We start from the raw sequence: 11,003 nt of genomic DNA, 5'->3' as shown, positions 1-11,003 counted from the left end.
TTTGCATTTCCTTTGTGATAGCCTGGAGGAAACAAGTATTTACAAAATACTTTATTTCTGATCCAGGTTTTATACCTGAACAGATATTTTTGTACTGGGAATACAGTGGTGAGCAAGATGCCCTCCTAGAGCTTATGGCTCCAGTGGGGGAAGCAGAATGTACTACAAAGTGGTGAGAGTGGCTCCTCAGTAAGTAGGACATAATTCAGCCTTTGAACACATGCAGAGTTCTGCAAGTTACAGGGAGAAAAGGTCCTCTTGAGATGATACAACTTTTCAATTACAAGAAACACACTACTTCTCTTTTTAGTTAGTGAAGCATTTCATATTCACTCCATCATGATGCAGATGCTGCTTTTCCTACCTACATGGTGCTTGGCTGAATTACTTCAGTCCACCTGGCTCCATATGCACCCATTTGGCATTGCCAGAATTGAGAATGACCTTGCCTTGGGTGCTATCTATACTAGGAAACTTTTAACAATTTGACCTTTTTCTTTCTCTCTTCTGTTGTCTAATGGAGGCTTAAACTGTACATAGAGTTCTTACACAGCATTTATAAAAAAGAAAGTTTCATATAATTGTTAGCAAGTCTACCATTCCTCAAAAGGGAAGTATTTGCTGTGGCCTTTAGATCTACCTGGTATTGATCTCTGCCAAATGTCCGACTGGAGTGCCAGGGAAGGGCTGGAAGCTTTATTTGGCAACAGCATTGACAACTCTGTCAGTCCCTATTGTCTGTTGGAAAAGTAGGCAAAAATGAAATAGTAATTATTTATTGCAAAAACCTAAAGGGTCTGTGCTGAAATTAGCACTAATCAGCCATCAAATTTTTACACCTCAGCTTATCTTACTATTCTCAAGGAATCGTATTTTCCCATAGAGATAGATTCAAAAACTATAGTCCTTGCAAATTGTGAGATGAGAAAAAAGGAATGTCACCACATTAAAAGGCAGAAATTTATTGCCTTATGGCAATATTTCATTTTTTAAAAGAATTAGAGGCAGTGCTGTGATTGGGAAGAAAAATGAACTTGACCTCAGAAAGTGGGTTCAAATCTCTACTCTGCCACTTAATAGCTCTCACTATTTTGGCCAGGTCCTCTTCTGTAAAATAAATGCAAATAATAAAATTCACCCTGCTTTCAGCACATAAGTGTTGTGGAAAACATGCCAAAGTGCTTTGTAAACTGTACAGCAAGGACATCATTGAGGAATCACCTTTTGTTGTATCTTGTAGGCTAGATACCGCTAGGCTAAAAACGGGTTTCGCAGGTCACCTGTGCCCGCGCCCGCGCCCCCTGGCGGTGGGACCGGGGCTCGGAAAGCCGGCTCGTGGGGTGGTGCCACGCAGCGCGGAGGACTACAGCCCCCAGAATGCGCCGCGGCCGCCCCGCTCAGCCCGGCTGCGCGTGCGCAGAGGCACCGCCGAGGGCTGACGGGTGAGAGCTGAGGTGCCGCTAGCACGACCTGGGATTGGCGCTGAGGTGGCACGCGGGGCAGGTGAGTGCGCGTCGCGTCGCGGAGACTCGCTGGGGCCTGCGGGCCTTGTGCCTATACGTTCCTCTCGGGCCGGTGGGGGCCGCGGGCGGCCGTGGTCGGACTGATAGACGCGCCTCAGGCCGGGCTGACCTGGCTCGCGCCGCGGCTGGGGCGGGGGCCCGGGTGCGCGGGGCGCTGGGCCTGCGGGGCTGGGGCGGTCGCTCGGCCCTGCGCGCCCCGCCGCGGCCGGGCTCGGGCGGGGGCTGCTCGAGGTCGCACGGCGTCGCGGAGGCAGCGCTTCGGTGCCAGGGGCGCGAGCCAGAATCCACCCCTCTGGCAGCTGGGAGCGATTTTACGGGAATTGCGCTTAATGCCGGGGACATTTCCCCCCCTTTACGGGTGGGTACTTCAGGCGCATTTACAGCTGCAAACGCTTCCTCAGATTTAGCTCGTGGCGTACACTGAGGATTCAGATCCGGGTTCAGAACACGGGCTCAGATTCAGGCTGAGACTCGGGACACTGGGAAAGGTGTTTGTATTTTAGCATTGGGGAAATTGAGGCATACTCTACCCAGAATCACCCAGTGTGGTTTAGGATTAGAGTTTTGAAAATTATACTTAATTGGCTGGTTCAGGTTACTTTTTATTTGCGGAAAAAATGAGGATTTTTTTTTCAGTGCCTGGATGATTATGGTATCTTCCAGTCTCCTGAGGCACATTTGTGGTGGGTTGCTGGTTCTTTTTTGTATTCTTTTTGGTGGGATGTTTAGCGATGTCCTGGAATATTCTTTGCCCTATCTTATTCTTTCTTGGTAAATTCAAGTTCCTAATCAGATTCTGATTTACAAAAACTGAGTTTTCAACTTTGACTTGTTTACTTGTAGCTGTTATGATGTTTGTGACTAAGTTTGTAGGTACGTGTATTTTCCACTTTTCTCGTTCACCTCTTTTACTTCCAATTCCATCTGCATGCTAAAGGACAGAGTTATGTCTTTGTTTTATATAGTCATTTCTGTTCTCTGATTAATTTGTAATTGATTCTAAATAAAGGGAGATAACTTTCCTGTCTTTTGATAATCCTAAGTAAATATAGCTTTTTCATTACTAAATATCCCTTTAGTCCTCTTCCCTATCCCTTTTTTTTAAAGACAGGGTCTCACTCTGTCCCCTGGGCTAGAGCGAGTGGCGTCATCATAGCTCTCTGCAACCTCAAACTCCTGGGCTCAAGTGATCCTCCTGCCTCAGCCTCCCAGTAGCTGGAACTTCAGCTAATTATTTTTAGTAGTGTGGCTGGGGGATCTCATTCTTGCTGAGGCTGGTCTCAAACTCCTGGCCTCAAGTAATCCTCCAGCCTCGTCCTCCCAGAGTGCTAGGATTACAGGCATGAACCACCTCGCACAACACCCTATCCCTTTTTAAGCATGGTCTGAGGAAGAGGAAAGAGAGGGTGAGGTATTTCTGTTGGTCAGATATGGCTAATATATGAACATGGCCCATGACCAGAACATCAAGAGGCTGTAGACAAAAAAATTGCTTCAATATAAAAATATATATTTAACATTCCTTAAGTGAATTGGGGAACTCGTCAGGATGACAGAAAAGTGAACTGGGGTAGGACCTCACAGAAATGAACCTGACATTATGGTGAAATATTGAGAAAAGAACTTGGGAGATAATCGTCACTTTTATTACACAGCCATCTTTCTGTGCCTAGAGTGGATGTAAGAACACCTTGCTGGCTCAGAAGCTTAAAAAATGTATGTTTTCGGTTTTTCTTTTCTTAGTTCTAAATGAAGGTTTTGGCAGGAGCCAAAAATCTTGTACATTTGGTAATTTAACATCAGTTTCATTTGCTCATTCTCCATATTGTCTCTGTTACTCATTTGGTGACATCAGTAATTTTCCATAGCAGCCATTCACAAGCCCATGCACACTGTCATAAGGAAATGGGAATAGCACAAAGGATGGTGAACACAGAAGAAATAACAATCCTGCTTCTTTTCCATCGCATGTTACACATAGATTTAGGAATTCTGGAATGGAGCACGAGATATTCGAGAGGGGTTAGAACACCAGAGTCAAGGCTTCTACCTGCAGTAATAATCATTGACATGATTTATTGAATGCCTTCTGTTTACTAAGCATTGTAACTGTCATAGTGAACTGTAGGTAAAATCATTTTACAAATGTATACATTGTAGCGTATAGGTTAAGTTATTTGCCTACAGATACAGTAAGTTACAGGGCAAGAATTCAAATTTAAGTCTGCCTGACTCTAAAACTGTTCTTTTGACTGTGCTATACTATACCTCATCAACACATATGTTCAAGTCTTTCTCATTCTTAAAAAAATATATACAACTTTCCTATATTGATATTTCCCCTTCAAATTACTACCATTCCTCCTACTTTTCCTTTCTAGACTTGTTCTTAAAAAGCAGATTCTATGTACTTCTCTTTCATTTACTCCTTAGTTCATTGCAGTCACTTCCATCCTCAACTCTTTTGAAACTACTTTCATGAACTCCACTCAACTATTTACCTAATATCTACTGTATGTCCCATCTTCTAGTCTTACAAAGATGGCTAAGACATGATTGTTGCCCCGAGGGAGTTTAGGGATTGATGAGGGAGAGAAGGTATTACAGCTCATACGTGTCAATGCGGTATGTTAACTGCCAACAGGGCAGTCTTTATTTTGTAAGTTGGGGGAGAAATACTTCATTGAGATGTTGCTGACTGCCAACAGAGAGAAACCTTAAATTGTTCTAGACTGTAGTGTGTAGTGTCAAGACTGCATGCTTAGATGTACAGTTTTGGGGAGATGCTGTATCTCTCCAGGGAGAAATGACCTTGGTTGAAAGATACAGCATAGTTTTGGAGTCTGATGGACGTGGTAACTGGGCCACAATTTCTTTGTAATACCTGCCTGCAGTGTAAGCTGTATGAAGGTAGGACCTCAGTCTTGTTTACCATATCACCCCTCTTCTAGAACAGTGGTAGGTGGTCAATAAATATTTTTTGAACAAATGCCTCGGGGTTACTATATTCAATGGTAGGTACTGGCACTATCAATAGCAGCATATGACTGAGATAACGAGGATAAATTTTCAGTGTGGCTTATGAACTGATTTTGAGAACAGCATCATTTGAATATTACATGTAGAATCACCTCCCTTTCGTTTTGAAAATTTAGGTTCATTACTTTATGGTCATCATTTATAAATAAGGAGACATATATTCACTTCTTTTCAGTAGGCACAGTTAACTCTTCTAATATTATACCTGTCTTCCAGTTATATACACATTCCTGCTTTTCCTAAGTGTTTGTGATGTTTGTTTTGTATTTGTGTTTTTCTCTCTGCTAATGATGTGAATTGTTTTGGGAGGTTAACTTCTTTGGAATTATTAAATAGCTTTATCAATAAGAGTAACATCAAGAATGAGATTGAAAGCACCAATTCAGTTATCAAAAGTCTTATTCTTGGAAAGGGCTTGATTTCCAATTAGGGCTAAGAGAAGATTCCCCTCTCCACCAATAAAATGATATCACTGTTCCCAGCCTTCTCTAGATATCTACTTAGGCTTATAGCTAACATTCTAAAGACATGAAACAACAGGTCATTCCCCTCTTTTGTTTGTGTTTCATTTGCATATATCCTTAATTTGTGTGAATTGAGGATAGGGTTAAAGTCCAAATACTATCTTTTTTTTTTTTTTTTTTTTGAGACAGAGTCTTACTCTGTTGCCTGGGCTAGAGTGCCGTGGCATCAGCCTAGCTCACAGCAACCTCAAACTCCTGGGCTTAAGCAATCCTACTGCCTCAGCCTCCCAAGTAGCTGGGACTACAGGCATGTGCCACCATGCCCGGCTAATTTTTTCTATATATATTTTTAGCTGGCCAGATAATTTCTTTCTATTTTTAGTAGAGACAGGGTCTTGCTCTTGCTCAGGCTGGTCTCAAACTTCTGACCTCGAGCGATCCACCCGCCTCGGCCTCCCAGAGTGCTAGGATTATAGGCGTGAGCCACCACGCCCGGTCCTAATTTTTTCTATATATATTTTTAGATGTCAACATAATTTCTTTCTATTTTTAGTAGAGACGGGGTCTGGCTCTTGCTCAGGCTGGTCTCGAACTCCTGAGCTCAAACAAACAATCCGCCCGCCTCGGCCTCCCAGAGTGCTAGGATTACAGACAGGCGTGAGCCACTGCCCAGCCTGATTTTTTGTTTGATATGGGCAAGGTGCTTAATCTCTATGAGCCCTGGTTTTCTCAGCTGTGAAATGGGAATAATATGTGCAAGAGTGCAAGCAGTATGATAAATGCTTAATACATGTTATTTTTCCTTCTTTCATATGTACCTCCCTTCTAATACTTTCATCTACTCACTGGCGCAAAGTAAAATAGGATTGGATTCTTTAGGATTATCATGTAGGTATTTTCATATCTGCAAATGAAAAATTCCCTTTAATTATATAGATGGTAAAGCCAGATAAATGATTTAAAGATGAGATAGTTTATTGATCTCTGTGGTTTAATTATATGAGAAGTAGGAGCTTTGTTAATTATATTTATGATCTGTTCCTTTTAAGTGCCCTAAACTCCTATGTTAATATAAAACTTTAAATATAAATTTCTCAGTGGCCTTTTTTGCCAGTTAGCCCTTAAGAAGCTTTATTTTCCTTAAAAACTCTTGTCTGCTATTTTTCAGAGCTACCTGAATGTTGAGTAGCAGTTAGCTAACTAGTATTTGTTTCACTTTTACGACCCAAGGGGTTGTTGCCCTCATTCCTGGTGGTGGGAATGACAGAAAGTCCTTGCAGTTACCTTGCTTTTGTTTTCCTTATCATTATCCAGAGACTGCTAGGCTATAACATTAGAGGAATGATCCTGGGAGGGACCCAGGTAAGTAACCAGATGACCGTGGATGATTAATTATTTTCCAGGAAGACCTAGAGGGGATGGCGTGGTTATGAGCATGAGCAAGTCCGCAAAGGACAGCTGCACTTAAGTGCTGCTGCTTTACAGGAAGGGGAGCCCTGTACCTTGGCTTGTGGAATTCTAGGGTGAGGTTCCTGTTTCCCTGGTCTGTGTTTCAACAGTGTGTATTCTACCTCACACGGTCACACCTAAATCTTGTCTAAAGGAACACTCTCTATCTATCTCTGGACACAAGGGAAATATTGACTCGGGGAAGGGAATGCAGCCTGAGCTGCAAGCTTTATGGGAGCAGGAGTGGAGCTTGGTGTAGAGAGTAATTATTTTGCTTTTCAGCTGATGCCAGTTTAGGGGGAGACAGTTGAGAAATTTGTGTGATGCAGTGGGTGTTTGCCTCTGATGTCCTTGACATTAAGGGAAATAAAAGGTGATATGAATAATCTACAAAAATGACTGAGGTGACGGGAGGGGGAGCCAATTCTGCAAGTTCAGTGCCACCGGCTGCCTTATCAGGGAGTTTGGTGGGGTCCAAGTTTCAAGGCTGTCTTTACATACTGCTGCGTAACTGCTTCATTTTGCAGCTCACTGTGAGAGAATGCAGGTGGGTTCCAAGATCTGAAAGAAGTATACTATGGCTGGAGCATAAAGTGTGGGTTGAGGGCAAGAGAGAGATGAGGCTGCAAAGGTTAGCAGAGGCTTCTAGGTCATGCAGGGTCTTACAGACCAGGTTAATAAATTGGGACTTTTTCCTAAAGACAAAGGGAAGGTTTTAAAGAGAAGGAGGAAATGATTGGTTGCATTTTTAAAAGGATTTCTGTGGCTGCAGGGTAGACAGTGGATGGGGGAAGACTGGAGGCAGAGGTCCCAGTTAAGAGACTTGTAATAGGCTGGTCCGAGTGCAGTGCTGTTTACAACTAATTGATCACAACCAGTTACAGATTCTTTTGTCCATTCTCCAATCCCACTGCTTCTCTTGACTAGCCTGGAGAAAAAAAAAAAAGAGAGAGAGAGACTTGTAATAATCACAATGGTGAGAAATGATGACATCCCTGGCTGGAAAATAGCAACAGATTGTAAGAGAAAAAGGAGCTTTCAAAAACATTAGCAAAGGCCTAATAGTGGAGGGGTGCAGATGGAAAGATGGAGAATCCATTAAACCTGATGCCCAAGTCCTGGCTGGAGAAGGTGGGTGGGTAGGTTGTGATGGCAATTTCCTGAGATACGGACCACTGGAAGAGAACCAGGTTCTTGAGGGAAGATGATGTGTTAACTTGGGGCATGGTAAATGTGAAGCATGCAGAGGAGCTGCCCAATGGGCAGCTGGATGTGCTGGTCTGAGGTCAGAGAGAAATGTGTCTGGGAGATTAGAGATTGAAGTCATCTACCTGTGTGTGTTCATTGAAGCCATGAGAGTAAATTGAAGCTCCAGGAGAGTGCAGAGAACTAGAGGAGAGTCAAAGATGGAACGTTAAGGCATTTTAAGAACAGGCATAGGAGGAGGAACTGGGAAAGGAGACTAAGAAGGAGCAGCTGGAAAGGCAGGAGGAAAACCAGATGATCATGACACTTAGACACCCAGAGAATGTTTCAAAGAGGAGAAAGAGGTTATAGAGCTAAATGCTTTGAGGGGTCAGGTGTGGGAAGAACGCCAATGTAGTCATTAGATCCAATGAACTTTAGCTGTGCTGGTTGACACTTTAGACCAAGAATGTGCTGAGGGCACTAATAAACAGAGACATGAAATAAAGAGAGAAACAGAACTTGATATTGGCCATTTTATAGAAACACAGCAAGTCATCTGGGAATAAAACCTAAACTTTGTTGAACTTCCTTATACTCATTTCATTTTTATGTTGAATTAACTGGGGACACCTATTTAATTTGTTCTATGATTCTCCAAAATCTTTAAAATTGTTTTCATGTTTATTTGTTTGAATAGGTAATACATTAACATGGTTCAATATTCAATACAAAAGAGTATTAAAGTAAAAATTCTCCCTGCCACCCAGATCCCCTCGCATATAACCTATATTTTTTGTGAAAATTTCCCCCTTTTTTTGCACAAATGTTTTCACATTCTCTTCACTGTTTTGCTCCTTGCTTTTTTCACTTAGCTATATGTCTTGGAGATCATTCCCTATCACTGCATAAAGAGCTGACTCATTCTTTTTTGACAGCAGCACACTATTACATAGATGCACTGTAATTAAAGAGTTCTCTATTAATGAATATTTAGGTTTTCAAACACTGTGCTGTTAGGTACTTCATGAATAGATTATTAAATTATAGAGTATATGGTTATAAAGAATACATAATTATATATGGTTATAAAGAATGCATAGTTACTGGGGAAAATGCTGATAATTTAATGTTCAGTAGAGAAAACATTTAAAACTTTTATAATATGAAAACTATATATCTATTTAGAGGAAAACCAAACAAGCATACAAGAGGAAAATGGGATTTGTTGGGGTGGCAAGCTTGTGGCAGAATTTTTAAATTTTGGTTTCCATTAATGTTGTGTTTGTATAATTACAAAACTCAAAGAAGAATCCAGAACTTTCTTTCCCACAAGTAGTCCAGTGACTGTGTTTATAATCCAGAGATTTCCTTTGCCCTGTAGCTTAAATTTATCCTGCTATGACTTAAGTTCATCATTTGTGTTTGCATCTTGCTGTATTTTCAGTGGAAAAGAACAGTCCTGTGAGCATTTGTGCAAAGTACCCAGAAGTGCTGGGAAGAAGCACTTCTGAGCCTTGGGCTCTGATAGACTGGTCCGACCCAAATCCAGCTCAGGCTGGTCTGGGCACCAAATGCTTGGACTGTGGAGAACACTAGGAAACATGGAGGCATTTCTATAGATGTTGATTCAGAAATAGCAATCTTTTTCCCTTAGAGCCTATGTTGCAAATTGCTGTACTTTTCTGGTCCCCTTGTTTGTAAGTTTCCCTTTGCCTTTAAACTGCCTTTAGTAGCTTTTGCTTTTGGAAAAGTAATTCACTTTATTTAATAGAAAGCAACTGCAACCCCGTGTGAAGTGAGACACCTGGGGGTTTTGTTTAGCCTGAAAAAACAAAAAACCCAGTTGCTTGGAAAACTGAGTTTCAAAAGTGTTGTCATTTCTTTTTCCAGTACTTATTCCAGTTATTACTTAAACTATGGGAGACTTGTTACAGTAACTTGAAAAATGACACAGACTTTACCTTTTAGCAGCTTAGGAAGTTCCTGACTTCTTTGGTTGTCAGGATGTCAAATTCATGCTGAGCTGTGTTAGTAAAGTTAGTTACAAATGAGAGAGAAAGGAATCCTTTTCACAGTTATAGATAAGCTACTTCTAATAGTTAGCACTCTTTTTTTCATTTTTGCTTTTCTTGGAGTTGTATAAACATTAAATCCCCGAAGAGATAACTATTTGAGGTAATTGAGTAGTAGCTCTGTCAGAGGAAAAGAAAGGCAAGATTTAGAGAAGCTAGATCACTGCTGTCAGTCATCAGGGCTTCATTTGTGAACCTCAGAAAAAACTCGAGGTACATTCTTACTCTAGTGTTCTATACTTAAATTATTTTTTAATTGAGATATAATTTACATACTATAAAAGTCACCCTTTAAAAGTGTACAGTGCAGTGGTTTTTATTATATTCACTCTGTTGTGCAGCCATCACCACTGTCTGGGGGTGCAGATATCTCTTTGAGATACTGATTTCATTTCTTTAGGATATACAACATGAATTCTGCTAAAATTGAAGCAAGAACAAACATCAAGTTTATAGGAAGCTTGGGTGGAAGAATGGTGAAATCATAGATGTTTTATGAAAAGTTTATGAGGGGCTGGGCACGGTGGCTCACGCCTGTAATCCTAGCACTCTGGGAGGCCAAGGCGGGTGGATCGTTTGAGCTTAGGAGTTCGAGACCAGGCTGAGCAAGAGCGAGACCCTGTCTCTACCAAAAAAATAGAAAGAAATTATCTGGACAACTAAAAATATATAGAAAAAAAAATTAGCTGGGCGTGGTGGCACATGCCTGTAATCCCAGCTACTCGGGAGGCTGAGGCAGAAGGATTGCTTGAGCCCAGGAGTTTGAGGTTGCTGTGAGCTAGGCTGACGCCATGGCACTCTAGCCTGGGCAACAGAGTGAGACTCTGTCTCAAAAAAAAAAAAAAAAAGTTTATGAGGACAATGTCCCAAAGAAATCAACAATTTACAAATGGATAACTCATTTTAGGAAGGGATGAGACAATGTTGAAGATGAAGCCCACCGCAGCAGACTGTCCACATCAATTTGCAAGGAAAAAATTGATCTTGTTTGTGTCCTATTTGAAGAGGACTGACAATTAACAGCACAAACAATAGGCACCACCATAGACATCTCAGTTGGTTCAGCTTACACAATTCTGACTAAAAAATTAAAGTTGAGCAAACTTTTCACTCAATGGATGCCAAAACTGTTGCACTCAGATCAGCTGCAAACAAGAGCAGAGCTCTCAATAGAAATTTTAAACAAGTGGGATCAAGATCCTGAAGCATGTCTTTGTAACAGAAGGTGAAACATGGCTTTGCCAGTATGATTCTGAAGACAAAGCACA

At 41.5% G+C, this 11,003-nt stretch overlaps 1 protein-coding gene across 4 annotated transcripts in view; it reads left to right on the top strand.

The window, feature by feature from the left end:
• The first annotated feature begins 1,382 nt into the window (after positions 1-1,382).
• SGSM3 (small G protein signaling modulator 3) overlaps positions 1,383-11,003 on the top strand; it is a 28,111-nt gene continuing 18,490 nt past the window's right edge. For 3 of the 4 annotated variants that reach the window (XR_006735946.1, XM_045554847.1, XM_045554849.1), the window contains exon 1: positions 1,383-1,503. The gene's annotated coding sequence lies outside the window, so the exon portion shown is untranslated. Of the gene's footprint in view, positions 1,504-1,860; positions 1,882-11,003 lie in introns of those variants that run through there. The other variant, XM_045554848.1, reaches the window with a different exon arrangement.

This window comes from Lemur catta, chromosome 6 (assembly GCF_020740605.2).
Source record: "Lemur catta isolate mLemCat1 chromosome 6, mLemCat1.pri, whole genome shotgun sequence".
Classification (NCBI taxonomy): Eukaryota; Metazoa; Chordata; class Mammalia; order Primates; family Lemuridae; genus Lemur; species Lemur catta.
This window is presented reverse-complemented; position numbering and strand designations above follow the sequence as displayed.